The 12,791-nt window shown below is 30.4% G+C and overlaps 1 protein-coding gene across 1 annotated transcript in view; it reads right to left on the bottom strand.

Moving 5' to 3' along the window:
- Window positions 1–12,791, bottom strand: part of LOC115882532 (tyrosine-protein phosphatase 99A) — a 291,693-nt gene that overhangs the window by 54,283 nt on the left and 224,619 nt on the right. The window lies entirely within an intron of this gene.

Raw genomic sequence — 12,791 nt, forward strand, 5'->3', positions numbered from 1 at the left:
AAATCTATTTATTACGTCAAAAACGATTTTATATTTTCGGTTTAAACACTAATATTATAGTTTATTGGGATTTATAAATAATATGCAATATCGAAACTTTAATAAGCAATAAAAAATCGTGTATTTTATTAATTATAGTAATTTAGATGATTATTCCTGCTTATTACAACATAATGAAGTAATCGTAAAATAAATAGTTATGTCGATATTTCATTGCTATTGTGAATAATAGACCAATAAATTATAAAAATATTGGTCAGATAACGTATCCATTGTTTGGCAAATTTTAGCAAATAAACGATACCTATATAATATAATAAATTTATAAAATTAGTGATATTTATATGAGCGTAACTACTTTTATATTTATGTTATCTACTTTATAAATTAATAACACTGCATTATACTAAAAAGCTACTGAAATATATGCCAAACAAAAATTTAAAACTATAATATGAAATCAAATGCTTTCTTTCTATTGGTAATTGGCTTTCTCTGATGATAAAGAATATATTATATGTAAAATAATCCAGAAAAAATATTTAAAAAAATACTAATGGTATAAAAAACAATGATACACATAGTATTCTCAAAATCCCATTTACAAACAGTTAAGAGAGAACAATAAAACAGTCTGTATTTTACTCTTTATACATCTTTTAAATCGCAATGACTTGTTTTAGAGAGTTATGCTTCCGATTTCCCTTGTGCATAACAGTTTTAATCATCGCTATACCTAAAAAGTTTTTCAATTTATGAAATTACTTTTATATAAATAAGGGCTAAGTTTATTTGTATCGCTCTAGTTTATAAGAGATATGAAATTTATTCGAAAACTTTGATTTAATTTTACTTGTGAGAGTATTTGAATAACTTTTACGTACAGAGGCAGATAGGTATATTGGAAACAGCCAGAAAACAATTTAAATATTGAGGATTTTCATTAATATACCTAAACGAGTTAAAACATAAATTAAATTTAATACTTTTTATACTAATTAACACATTTTCCTTAAATAAATGTTAAAAAATCAAACACATAATAAAGTGCTCGTTGAAAATTAATATAATAGAATTAATTAAAATAATCAAGTTAAAATTTCTGTGGTGCGATATTTTACAACTTCCTGCAATTAAAATATTGTTTCCGTGATAACACAACAGAAGCGCGTTTTACAATAATCGTGATGAATTTTTAATTTCGTAAAGTGAGAAGTTTCATTCTGTACACTTGTACTTATTAAGAAGACTGATGGAAGTGCTCGAATTTGTGGAAATTTTAGGAATCCAAAACGATATTACTTTGATTACAAATTGATTCAAATTTCCTGCATTTAATTTTGCTCCATAATTTTAACATTTATGATGCACGTAAGTTTAATAAGAATAAATTTTCATATAATTTTTCTATTTTAGATTTAAATTTGCAAAATATATCGCAATACCAAAAAATCTCTAGATTGTCTCGTTTTAGGGGAGCATATCTCCTTTAATAATTCGGCTGTTATTAATTATTAATATAAATGTTCAAAAATGTTCTTATTTGCTCTCCTTCTCATTATATCCCTTCTGCTAAGCTCGAAAACTCTCACCTTGAGTGAAAGTTTTTCAGCTTAACAGGAAAAGGGTAAAATGAAATACTTTCTTGAACTTCCACGGCTTTTATTCTTGAACTTGTATAACAAATGGTTCAATGGAACGTCTCAATTACTAAAAATATATATCTGACTTTAGCCAATAAAAAGGGATGTTGTTCGAACAGTATAAATGCTATTATTAACATTTCTTCGGTTAGAAATAATACAGTTTCTATATATTTGTTTTTTTTTTCATCTCAACTAGATACCATTTTTTATGATTTGTAAGATTATCATTTATATTATAGATAACTAAATCTGAAGGAGATATACGTTCTGCAATGAGTCTGTATTTGCTATCTTAAACATAATCTCATCGTCTCGAACCCTATACCCTATACTCTAGTTAGGTTTCAGTGAGTTGTTTAATTTTTTGTTAGAATGTATCTGGTATGTACTGGGCTCGTCACCATAGAATCTAGAATGTATGAGAGAGAGGTTAATCACCGCGATCTTTCAAATCCATTGTAACGCTTTCTTGAGTTATAACTCAATATACAGTCTTAGGGCTTTGACAAAAGTCAGAATCTCAGACAGTTTTACAGTCGTACCAAAGTTTATGGCACGAATGGTTGTCGTCTCGGCGCACTCAGTGATGAGGTGTTCTAGTGTTTCCTCATTTCCCCCACAGAATCTGTATTCACCGTTTTTTTTTCTTAGCTCCAATCTACTCAGGTGTTCAATGCGGAGACAGTGTCCCGTTTAAAACCTCGTAACAATCTTTCTCGGTCGTAAGTTCTGAGAAATTTCTTCGAGTGTCAGACCGTTGAAGGATTCCCATTCCAGGTTACGGATGGAGTTCTCCAGGTTCTTGAGTTCCGCTTTAAGTTGGTTTCCACTTGCTTTTGACAAACTTCGAATTGATGGTTGCTGAGTTGATCGCTTTTAATGCTGCTTGATTATCGGATAAGATGGCTATTAGTTGCTCTAAATCATCCAGTATATTTTTTAATCAAAAAGAACATTTTAAATTATTTTTAATTAATGTCAATATTCTCCGAATATTACGACTACGGTTTTTTAATGCTAGTGAATTTTCATGGAATGAAATTTAAATTTCACACTTGCGGTAAAATAAATATAGATAGGCAAGGAAAAAAATGAGATAAATCAGTATCCTTATCCTATAAGCAGGGTGTCTTCAAACACAATTAAATCAATTGGGCCACATTTTTTTCTTAATTAAATAGGGTGCCGAAAGCAGCGACAAAAAGAAAAATAGAAGATTTAGAACCGGAGGACAGATCTTGAAAAGAATCTAGAAATAAAGCCCCGTGATTAATAATGAATAGGGAAAACCATCCCGTAAAATTAAGTTTCTGGATAATTAGAACTCCTGGATTTTGTCAAGAAAGATTTTTCTACAGGGGGTGATATCTTATCGACACTTAAACCGCAATATTGATTAAAATGGCTGGAACAATCATCAGCGAAGGGGTTATGGAAACTTCGGGAAAGGGGGAAATAATAATTAAAATATTAATTATTTCTAAATCTCATTGCTAAATTAAACTAGCTATTTTTAACTTCGTTTCCCAGCGAGAAACACTGTTGGCATTTCTGTAATAAGATCTGCTACCACACAATCTTGATATAACATTTTGATAATTACTCTGCTCTAATTGGTTCCCCGTTGGTTTGTTGGTTTTCTTTCATGAAATAAACTTTTATTAAAGTGTTTACAAAATATTTCTATACCAATAGAGCAAAGTTGAATTAAAAAAATTAATTAATTGTTAAATACTAAACCACTATACAGAAATACTACTTGATTTAGACTAAAGTTAAATAAATAAAGTTAAAAAAACAATTAAGCGTGCGTCAAAGTAAAGAAAATAAATCTGTCGACGTTCCCACAACTGTTGGCAAGTTAGAAGTCTCAAAATTATAAATCACAGCAACTTTTGCAACCATTTATACTAAACATATTATAACGGAGCAACTTTTGTGATTCATTTGCTCAGAAATTTTGGAGACGATATATTTTCACTGGCTATAAATAATCTGTATCACACACGCAGACCTACACGAAAAAGAGATCGGCTTCGAAACAAGTGGAGAGCGTCAAAGGAAAATTAAAATATTTTTTCCACTCTTGCATTAGATGAATTAAATAAAATATGAGAAGCGTAGTATCACTCTTTGTGAAACATTTGCTGCGGACCGAATTGAGAAAAAATAAACAAACCTGTAACAAGTTTCTTCTTAATAAAGTTTACATTGAATACAAACACAAGGTTTAATAAATCGGAGAGTAAAGCAAATATGTATACCGACAGTAAATTGCCTTTTTCCCGTCATGATAAATTAAGTGGCTGGTATTTTTTATCAGTTTTTTCTGTCGTGTACATTTTGAATTGAAAATGTTTTCAATTTTGGAGCAAATATCGTTTTAAATGAGGGAAACAAAGTCTAGACAAGTAAATATGTGGAGAAATAATGAAACATTTGTTGAACTACAATTCTTATTTACCTTTTTTAAAAATGTTAATAAAACCACCTTCAAAAGCCAAATAATTTGATCAGTCGCAAACATATTGTTACGTTTTTCCTCGGTTCCGTGTGGATAGAAAGTCACAATTTATTTAAACACAATTTATTTAACACTAATTTTTTGTTAATTAGTGTTAAATAAATTGTGTTTAAATAAATTGTGACTTTCTATCCACACGGAACCGAGGAATAACGATAAAAGACTTAAAGAACTTATTTACAAACGATTTATAATTATTTATCTACAAAGAATTTATTTTGAATTTTAGCGCGTCAACTGTACTCGTCTATTTATGTCTGCCCTCCTTAGGCCCCAGCCGCCGGCTTTTATACCCACAGCTAAAGATTTCTAGAATAGTCCATAGATCGTTAGGTGCATAGAGAAGGTTTCGATTGTTCTCGTATGTACTACTCCATTCCAGTGGAACTCGATTTTTCTCGAACGTCCGAATGAATCATTACGGTGTCTATTCTTTAATGCGATGTTAAGGTCATCTGAGGGCGGGACATATAGTTTGGTTAGATCGAGTCCATACGGGTCCGCAACAATATCTTGATTAAGATTATTATAAAAGCTACCTTGAATGTGTTAGACAATGATTGAATTCAGTATTAAAACTAAAATAATTTCGGATTTCCATTGTCTTTATTTATTTTGATAACACAACGTTTCGGTCAGAAGTATCACTGACTTTGAATTCCTAAAACTACAGAGCTTATACTACAGCCAGGTATTCACCTGTGAAGAAGTTGGGCGTAGTCAACCGTGAGGTTGTCCACTTAGAATGGTGCGTTTTATCAGTGGTTGCCATATCGTAGATGTTTCCGTACTAGGATTGCTTTTTTCTATCGACTCCATTCCAGATTATGAAATTATCGTCAACATATCGAAGCCAGCTTTTAGGTTTGATATGGGTCTCAAACCATTCCATATCTATATTATATTAGCTATCACTTGAGAGAGCGAGGAACTCATCGGTAAACCGTCATTTTGAGCATAAAACTTATCTTTAACTTGAAAGTAAGAATTGTGCAGACAGCACCTTAAGAATTCCATCACTCCCCTAAGAGGCAGCGAAATTCTTTCTGAAAATGTTATGTCTGCCCTCAATCTAGCCTTGACAAAGTCTAATGATTCCTCCAAAGGGACGTTAGTATATAAATTTTCCACATCAAAACTAACAAATTTGTCTGAAGGACCTAATTCTACGTTTTAGCATTATGTTCTAGCATTTCTACAAAATGTTTGGAATTCTTAACAAATGAAGTTGTTTTTCCTACTAATGGTTGGACAATTTGGAGAAGAAATCTACTTAAATTGCTAATTGCTGAACCTCTTGAACTAGAATATGTTCTATTATACCTCTATTCTATAGAATAACTAATATTCTATGTTCTATTATAAAGCAAAACTAAGCTTATAACAAAGTCGAAAAAATAATATTATTAAAAAAAACTAAAACATATTTTAATTTATTTATGGTAATACTAATTTTTTTCCGTAAAGGTATTAATTTTTTTGAATTTAACACGAAAAAACAAGATCTATTGTCGAAGTAATAGCAAATATTGAAAGTTAATTAGACCGCAAAATTGAAAATTTTCGAACAAATACGAGAAAGAAAAATACGGCGCCCAGCGTTTTTCTAAACTGGATACATCCATTTGGACGAAAAATACCATTTGAACTTTAGAAACAACAATAACAGTTGGATTTGACAATATATATATAACGAGTAAATAAAAAATATTAAAGCAGTAAACATTTCAAATCTGTCATTTGCATTGTCAAGTCCTGAATCTGTAAACAATAACACTTGATTTATAAAATATATTTAATAATGAAATTCAGTGTATACGATGCAAGTCAATATATAGATAGCATTATTACCACAAGACGGGAAATTCAAAATTACAAGCATATATTTTATAGAAACAGCTAAAAAATGGATTCAAAGGTTACTAGAAAATTTGCAAGCAGCGTTAAAAGAGATCAAGGCAGTTTTCGATTCGAAGTTAGGTATCGTAGTATAAGCTCTGTAGGCAAAGCAAATAAAGTCCTCCTCCTACTGGGAACCGTTCTGTTTCCCAAGTGGAAACCAACTTAAAGAGGAACTAAAGAACCTGAAAGACTCATCCTTAACCTGGAATGGGAATCCTCCAACAGTCTAAGACACTCGAAAAAGTTTCTCAGAACTCACGACCAAGAAAAATCAAAGATTTTCCTAGATTTAAGTACAGTACGTCTGCTGGATCTGAGTCTATGAAAGGAATGCGGACAAAAAACATTTAAATAAACAACAATATATTTTATACGTCGATTTGACGAGGTACGTCACCACAAATCGCTCCGCCCACTTATTTTATTGGCTATTTGCAAATTTGTCGAATTTTTATTGATGGGACGCGTCGTCTCATTTTTTACGAAAAACATCGAGAGAATATCGTTTCCCCTCTCACGGATACCCCGTAGCTACAGAACGGACAGACGTACTGTAAGAATAATCTTCGGATTGGCACAGAGTTTTTAACAAGATCACCTTAGCATGGTGGATGCAGATTCAAGAACGGTGTAAACTTTGGTATGACTGATATCGGCGATCATTTACAGAACTACATTCTGTAAAGCCGTCTCAGATACTGGCTTTTGACTTCCATACAGGGTGACAATTTGAAAATGAACAGTACCTATTTAATATTACCTCTACTGATGATAGTATGAAAATTTGGCGAAATACGTCAATTTACATACCAAGGAGGACAATTTTTGAGACATTTGTTGTCGTGTTACTTTCAACCCTTTGATCCCCAGGGCACCTACCCCTAAAATTTTAAACGGCAACCCCTATTTCTTTTACCATTTTTGTGTTCCTTATAAAATTCTCAAAAAAATAATGCAGTTTATGTAGAATTCTATAAGAAACACAAAAATGGTAAAATAAATAGGGGTTGGTATTTAAAATTTTAGGGGTAGGTCAAGAGGTTGAAAGTAACACGACAACAAATGCCTCAAAAATTGTCCCCCTTGATATGTAAATTGACGTGTTTCGCCAAATTTTCATACTATCATCGGTAGAGGCAATATTATATACTGTTCGTTTTCAAATTGTCACCCTGTATAATGTACATCTACTATAGAAAATTTAATAAAAATCTAATATTATATGTTTTTTTAATAAAAATATATAATTATTATGAACCAAATTGAGTTAAAATTTTCCAAATTTAATTTAAGAAGATCTAAGAATTTTGAATTCTGCCAAGGTACATATCCTTGGTAGAACAAAATATTGCATATTTTATGGCGAATTCCGCCTGTCTAAAGGGGCCAGAAAAGGTTTCCCTTTTCTGACAAAGTTCTGGCCAAACCGTTGCAGGTAAAGAAATTATCTCCTAAAATCCTGAAAGTTTGAAGAAAAAATGTGTAGGCGGAACTAACGTTTCAAAAACAAATCCCTTACATAATAATTTATGTAGCATACGTGTTTAACAGCCGAAAAACGGCTACAAACTTCCGCATTGGAAGGAAAGTAGATAAAAAGTTATAGGGCCAAGTTCGAGTTTAAACTCCGGTGAGATTTAAAAACTAAACGTGGTTATTAGAGAAGAGTGTTCGGGAGATTTAGAAAGGTTCTATAATCCAAAAAATTCACCACATTACGGACCCTTTTTCTAAAGCTTTAAATCAATAATCGAATATCCAAAAAGACTTCGATCTTCTCCACATTTTATATCATTTTACCACTTTCAACCCGAACCGAAGGAAAATTACTTTATATGTCGAGAGAGTTACCAAATCGAGTGATACTTTCATTTTGTAATACTAGTTGCAACACAAATATGAAGCGCTCTTTATTCCAAATTAAAAAAAGGACATCAGTTCTCATTTTTCTTTTAATTTCAACTCTTTCTCCAAAGCTATAACTACCCTCCCACAGGTGTCGCAGGAGTGTCACTGGATTAAATTAAAATTTAAAATTAATATATGTATTATTTAAAGTAAATAATATAATATACAGGGGGTGAATCTTAAATAAGTGCAAATATTTTTAAGCGTAGTATATTTCGACCCCAGAAACAACGTCTATGATGTTTTTTTGGAGAATTTTTTTTTGGAAAATTTGGAATTTAAAAAAAAAATTGGATTTTTTTTTAATTTTTAGTTAAAAAACATGATATCTTCATAATATGGCAACATAGGTAGTAGATTAAATTTACAAGAAAGAAAGTCCAGAAAAGATCCAATGGTTCTCCAAATTTAAGCAAAAAATCGCAAAATTTTAGCGAAATTAGCGGGTTCCCAAAATTTAAGCGAAAATTCTCAAAATTTAAGCGAAAAAAAAAAAATTTTAAAGGAAAATATCTCAGTTATTTTGGACTTATTCGAAAAATGGTAAAGAGAAGATATGTTTCTTTTATCGAGATTTACCAGCCTTGAAAATATTTGCACTTGTAACTTGACATTTAGTCTTAATTTATTAATTATGATAAACCAATATAGAGAACTGTACAGTATTTTTAGCAATTTTTATTTTTATAGTTTCGGTTCAAATTGAAAGAACTAAGATATTTCTCTATTATGTATGTCGCAAGAACGATCAAAGGCTTCGATATTCATTAGTTTCGGATAGCAGGTTATTTACATATTTATATACTTATGATAATTAGCTCGCGTGCCTGGGTGTTATATATTAACTGATACTTGTTTTAAAACACAAAGTTTGTTTAGAACCAGCCTAATTTAAACCGATCCACGCAAATGCTTAATTTGAAATAATTTTTCTTTGAATAATTGAATCTGTTAGCGTGAACATTTATTAACGAGCTTTTTTAGTAGCCTTAATTCTGAAGATATATTATTTTAGTAATTTATATTAGTAAGAAGTTTATTAACAATAATGTGGAAAATATATTTTTAGTTTAAGCTTAAAAATATTTTAATCTCTTAATACGAAATATAATCTAAATATTACATGATAAATGATTCATTAAGTAGGTATACTAGATCCTTCTTTACCAGCTTTTAAACGATTAAACCTCTTGTTTGTACAATTCCACTGCTAAAATGCGAAACAGAACTGAGAATTACGTATTTCATACGTGCATTATTTTGTACGGTACAATATATTCTCACTTAAAATAAATAATTATTATTTAAAACCCAATTTTCGCGTTTGCAGACTAAACATGAAATCGGTATTATAAAATCTTTATCTGCAAATTTTGCACAGAATAGCTTTAGAGTTAGCTAATTTCTCTTTCGAAATGTGTGGCTTCGCCAGAAGGTTTAATTAAAATAGCAACACTTCGCGTTATTTTGTGCAATTTGCCCTAATAAACAAAATTTTAACTAATTACAACTCTCCAAATTCGGTTGCTTGCTATATTGTGCACCTTTTCGTTGTAAACTCTAGGGTTCAGATGTTTTGTCAACACTGCTTTGAGTAATTGCTGTTAATTATGCTATGAATAAACAGTTTAGCTCAATATTAATACTGTTTGATGGTTTTTACTGTTCCAACAAGCCTGAATCTATTTTCTCTTATTCCAGCCTTAATTGCAATGTCAAGTTATAACATAAAATATTAATTTTTCATTTCGGTTGTTTTACCATTAACTTTTCCTTTATAAAAAAAAAATTAAATAAACGAGATTTTCTTTTGTGCTCGTATTTTTTATGTTGACATATTTTATTTAAAAAAGCTTTGAAATGTCTGTTAGACTGCCGGCGCTTTTTGATTATATAAATAAAATTGAGTTTTTTTAGCAATACGCTATTATACATATACCGGGTGCAAATGTTTAATTGTCCAAATATCGGTTCCCCTGTTGATTTTACAGCGAAGTCGTTAATAGGTAACATGCCAAATTTGAATAATTTTGGATAAGTCGTTTTTAATTAATTTAAGAAAAACTGCATCCATTTTTAAATTATAAGTGAACAGTTAACAATGCTAAACCAGACAAAAATGTCGACATACCTTAAGTCCTCAACCTATGATTTTGTCAATTTGTTGTGCTGTTTACCCTGCTACGTTACAGTACCAACAGCTAAGTGTACCCAAAATGCATTTTTGTAATTTTAAACTTTTTCCAAACAGGCAAAAGCCTAATAGTTTAGGAAATACAATTTTACTTTGACAAAATTATAGGCTGGCAATTTAAGGTATCTTGGCATTTGCCTGGTTTTGCATTGTTACCTGTTCAGTTTTAATTTAAAAAAGAATTTTAAATTTAAGAAAAACTGCTTCTAGTTTTTCTTAAATTACTTAAAATCATCTTTTCCAAAAAAGTGGAATATGCATTCAGCATACGCAGACCTTCAAAAAAACTTATTTATCACTTACCTGTAATGAGGAAGATGCATATATTTTATTTTTCGCCAGAAACTGTTCAATTTATTAGAATAAATATGTGTAAATGCAAAAAAAAACTTTTTTCTTGAAAGCAGTACCACAATTTTATAAAACGGGCCATTAAAATACTATGGATAACGCAAACGACGCCTCGCGAATTGAAACGATATTCTATTGGTCTGACGTCACCCGCCGTTCTCGTCGACGCGCGATGGCCAGCAGCAGCCAGACGTGTTCCGTTTATGTACGTATTTAGGTGGCGTACTAAGACATTTTTGTTGCTTTTAGCGTTGATTGAAGGAGCTTTTTATGCTTTTTTGTGCAGTTATTATTTGTATGTGTTGTGTGTTCTGAGAATTTTTTAAGTAATGGCAGATTCCGGGTTTGTAAAAGCACAATCAGATAACTTGCCAAAAGTCGATGCTTTTATGTTGGCTGCTTTTATAAATACAAATTCCCAATTTATTGGTGCTGAATTACGAGGAAAAAAACAGAGAGGTATGTAACATTTATTCTTTGTAGTACTGAGGCATATTTAAGTATAAGTAGGTACCTACTGTTACGAACTTTTATATAGTTATAAATTAATGTTATAAACTTATTTTTCAGATCAGGTAGGGAGACGTATGAAGATAATGCTGTAGGTTATGTAGAAGTGAAAAGAGACAAAAATATTTGTTTAGTGAAAAAGAAAGTTTTTTTTATATATTGATACCCCCTTACCCTTGTTATTTTTAAAGATTGTTTTTTTACGAAATTATAGGAAATAAATTGTTTATCAGTAATGAAAATATTATACAAGGTGTCCCATAAGCAAACGCCAAAATTAAGTTACTTTTTTAAGTGAAACACCCTATATATTTTTGGCTTCTTCGGAAATTTCTAGATATTCTAGATATATTTCATGTATAATATCCTATGCCTATCTTCAAATGTTTACGAAATATTGACAGTTGAAAAGCGAAAAATACCTACAATTTTCTGCACCACCTTTTTTGAGACACCCTGTATAACTAGAACTAATTTTAAAAGAGAGTATATGAAAAACCATGCAACTTTTTTATTTAATGTTTTCTTCTAAAACTTGCAGTTAAGGCTGTATGTGGGTGTCAAAATATAATGAATAACCCTGTACACACACACATCCAAATTTCATATACCTATGTAAGACAATATACATAAATATATGAACTTACATCAAAATGATCTTCACAACAACAAATTGTAAAAATAGAGGATAATTTAACGTTTTTCTTTTCATCTCTTCTAATGGCCTTGGACCATTTTTTTCTGTTTTCGCTCATCCATTACTATTTTTATAAATATCACTAATTACTATTATGTATTAATTAACACAAATAACTAAAATTTTGACTCGGATTCAACAGCGTTTAAAAGCAAACTGTGTAAAATAAACACGCGTCTGGCTCCACTCAACCAGAAGAACGGCGGGTGACGTCACAGCGGCAAGACGCGGTAGAGAGCGCTTGCCCGGCCATTTAAATTAACAATATTTAATTATTTTATATTAGAGGCATTTTTTAACCGATATCAACGATTTTTCTTTTGTTCAATTTGTAATTATATGAACTATTTTTTAAAACCATTATTATCTTTATCTGTAAAATTAATAGGGGATCCGATATTTGGACAGTTCAAAATTTGCATGGGATCCTATATTTCCAACGACGATGAACCACCCGGTATGGGAATATTTAAACTTAAAAGATCTACTTTTTTAGATATTAATGAAATTGAATTCAACCACTATCTTTCATGCGCCCGTCAATCAGCAAATTCATCCAGAAAGCTCATCGATCGAACATGTATGTACTATAATACTCTATAAAAAATACTGCATTTTTTAAATTACTTTTTGTCTGTCTCTTTTTAAGCTATTCCAGATAATTTGGAGTATATTTAAATAAATATTGTTAAATGGACTCCAAATTGCATATCTATATCGATAAATAATAAAACTAGTATAAAGATAAATGCAGCAAAGTTTATTTTTAATTACTTTTATATGCTAATGATCGAAAAAATAAACAGTAATAATATATTTATTTTTAATTTACTTATAATTACAAAATATTATATCTTATTTAAATAAAGCAAAAAAGAAACTCTATTAACATACGTTTTATTCTTAAGTTTGCGGAAGGAAAGCAATTAATTATTATATCTGTTGTTAAGTGATCATACTTTTATTGGTTAGTCTACAGATATAATTATTTTTGTAGTGCCTAGCTGCTTTTTGCCCAACTTTGATTTTTCGCTCAATTGAACAACAGAAAATATATTT

The sequence above is a fragment of the Sitophilus oryzae genome, unplaced genomic scaffold (assembly GCF_002938485.1).
Source record: "Sitophilus oryzae breed Bouriz unplaced genomic scaffold, Soryzae_2.0 scaffold_177_pilon_pilon, whole genome shotgun sequence".
Taxonomy (NCBI): domain Eukaryota; kingdom Metazoa; phylum Arthropoda; class Insecta; order Coleoptera; family Curculionidae; genus Sitophilus; species Sitophilus oryzae.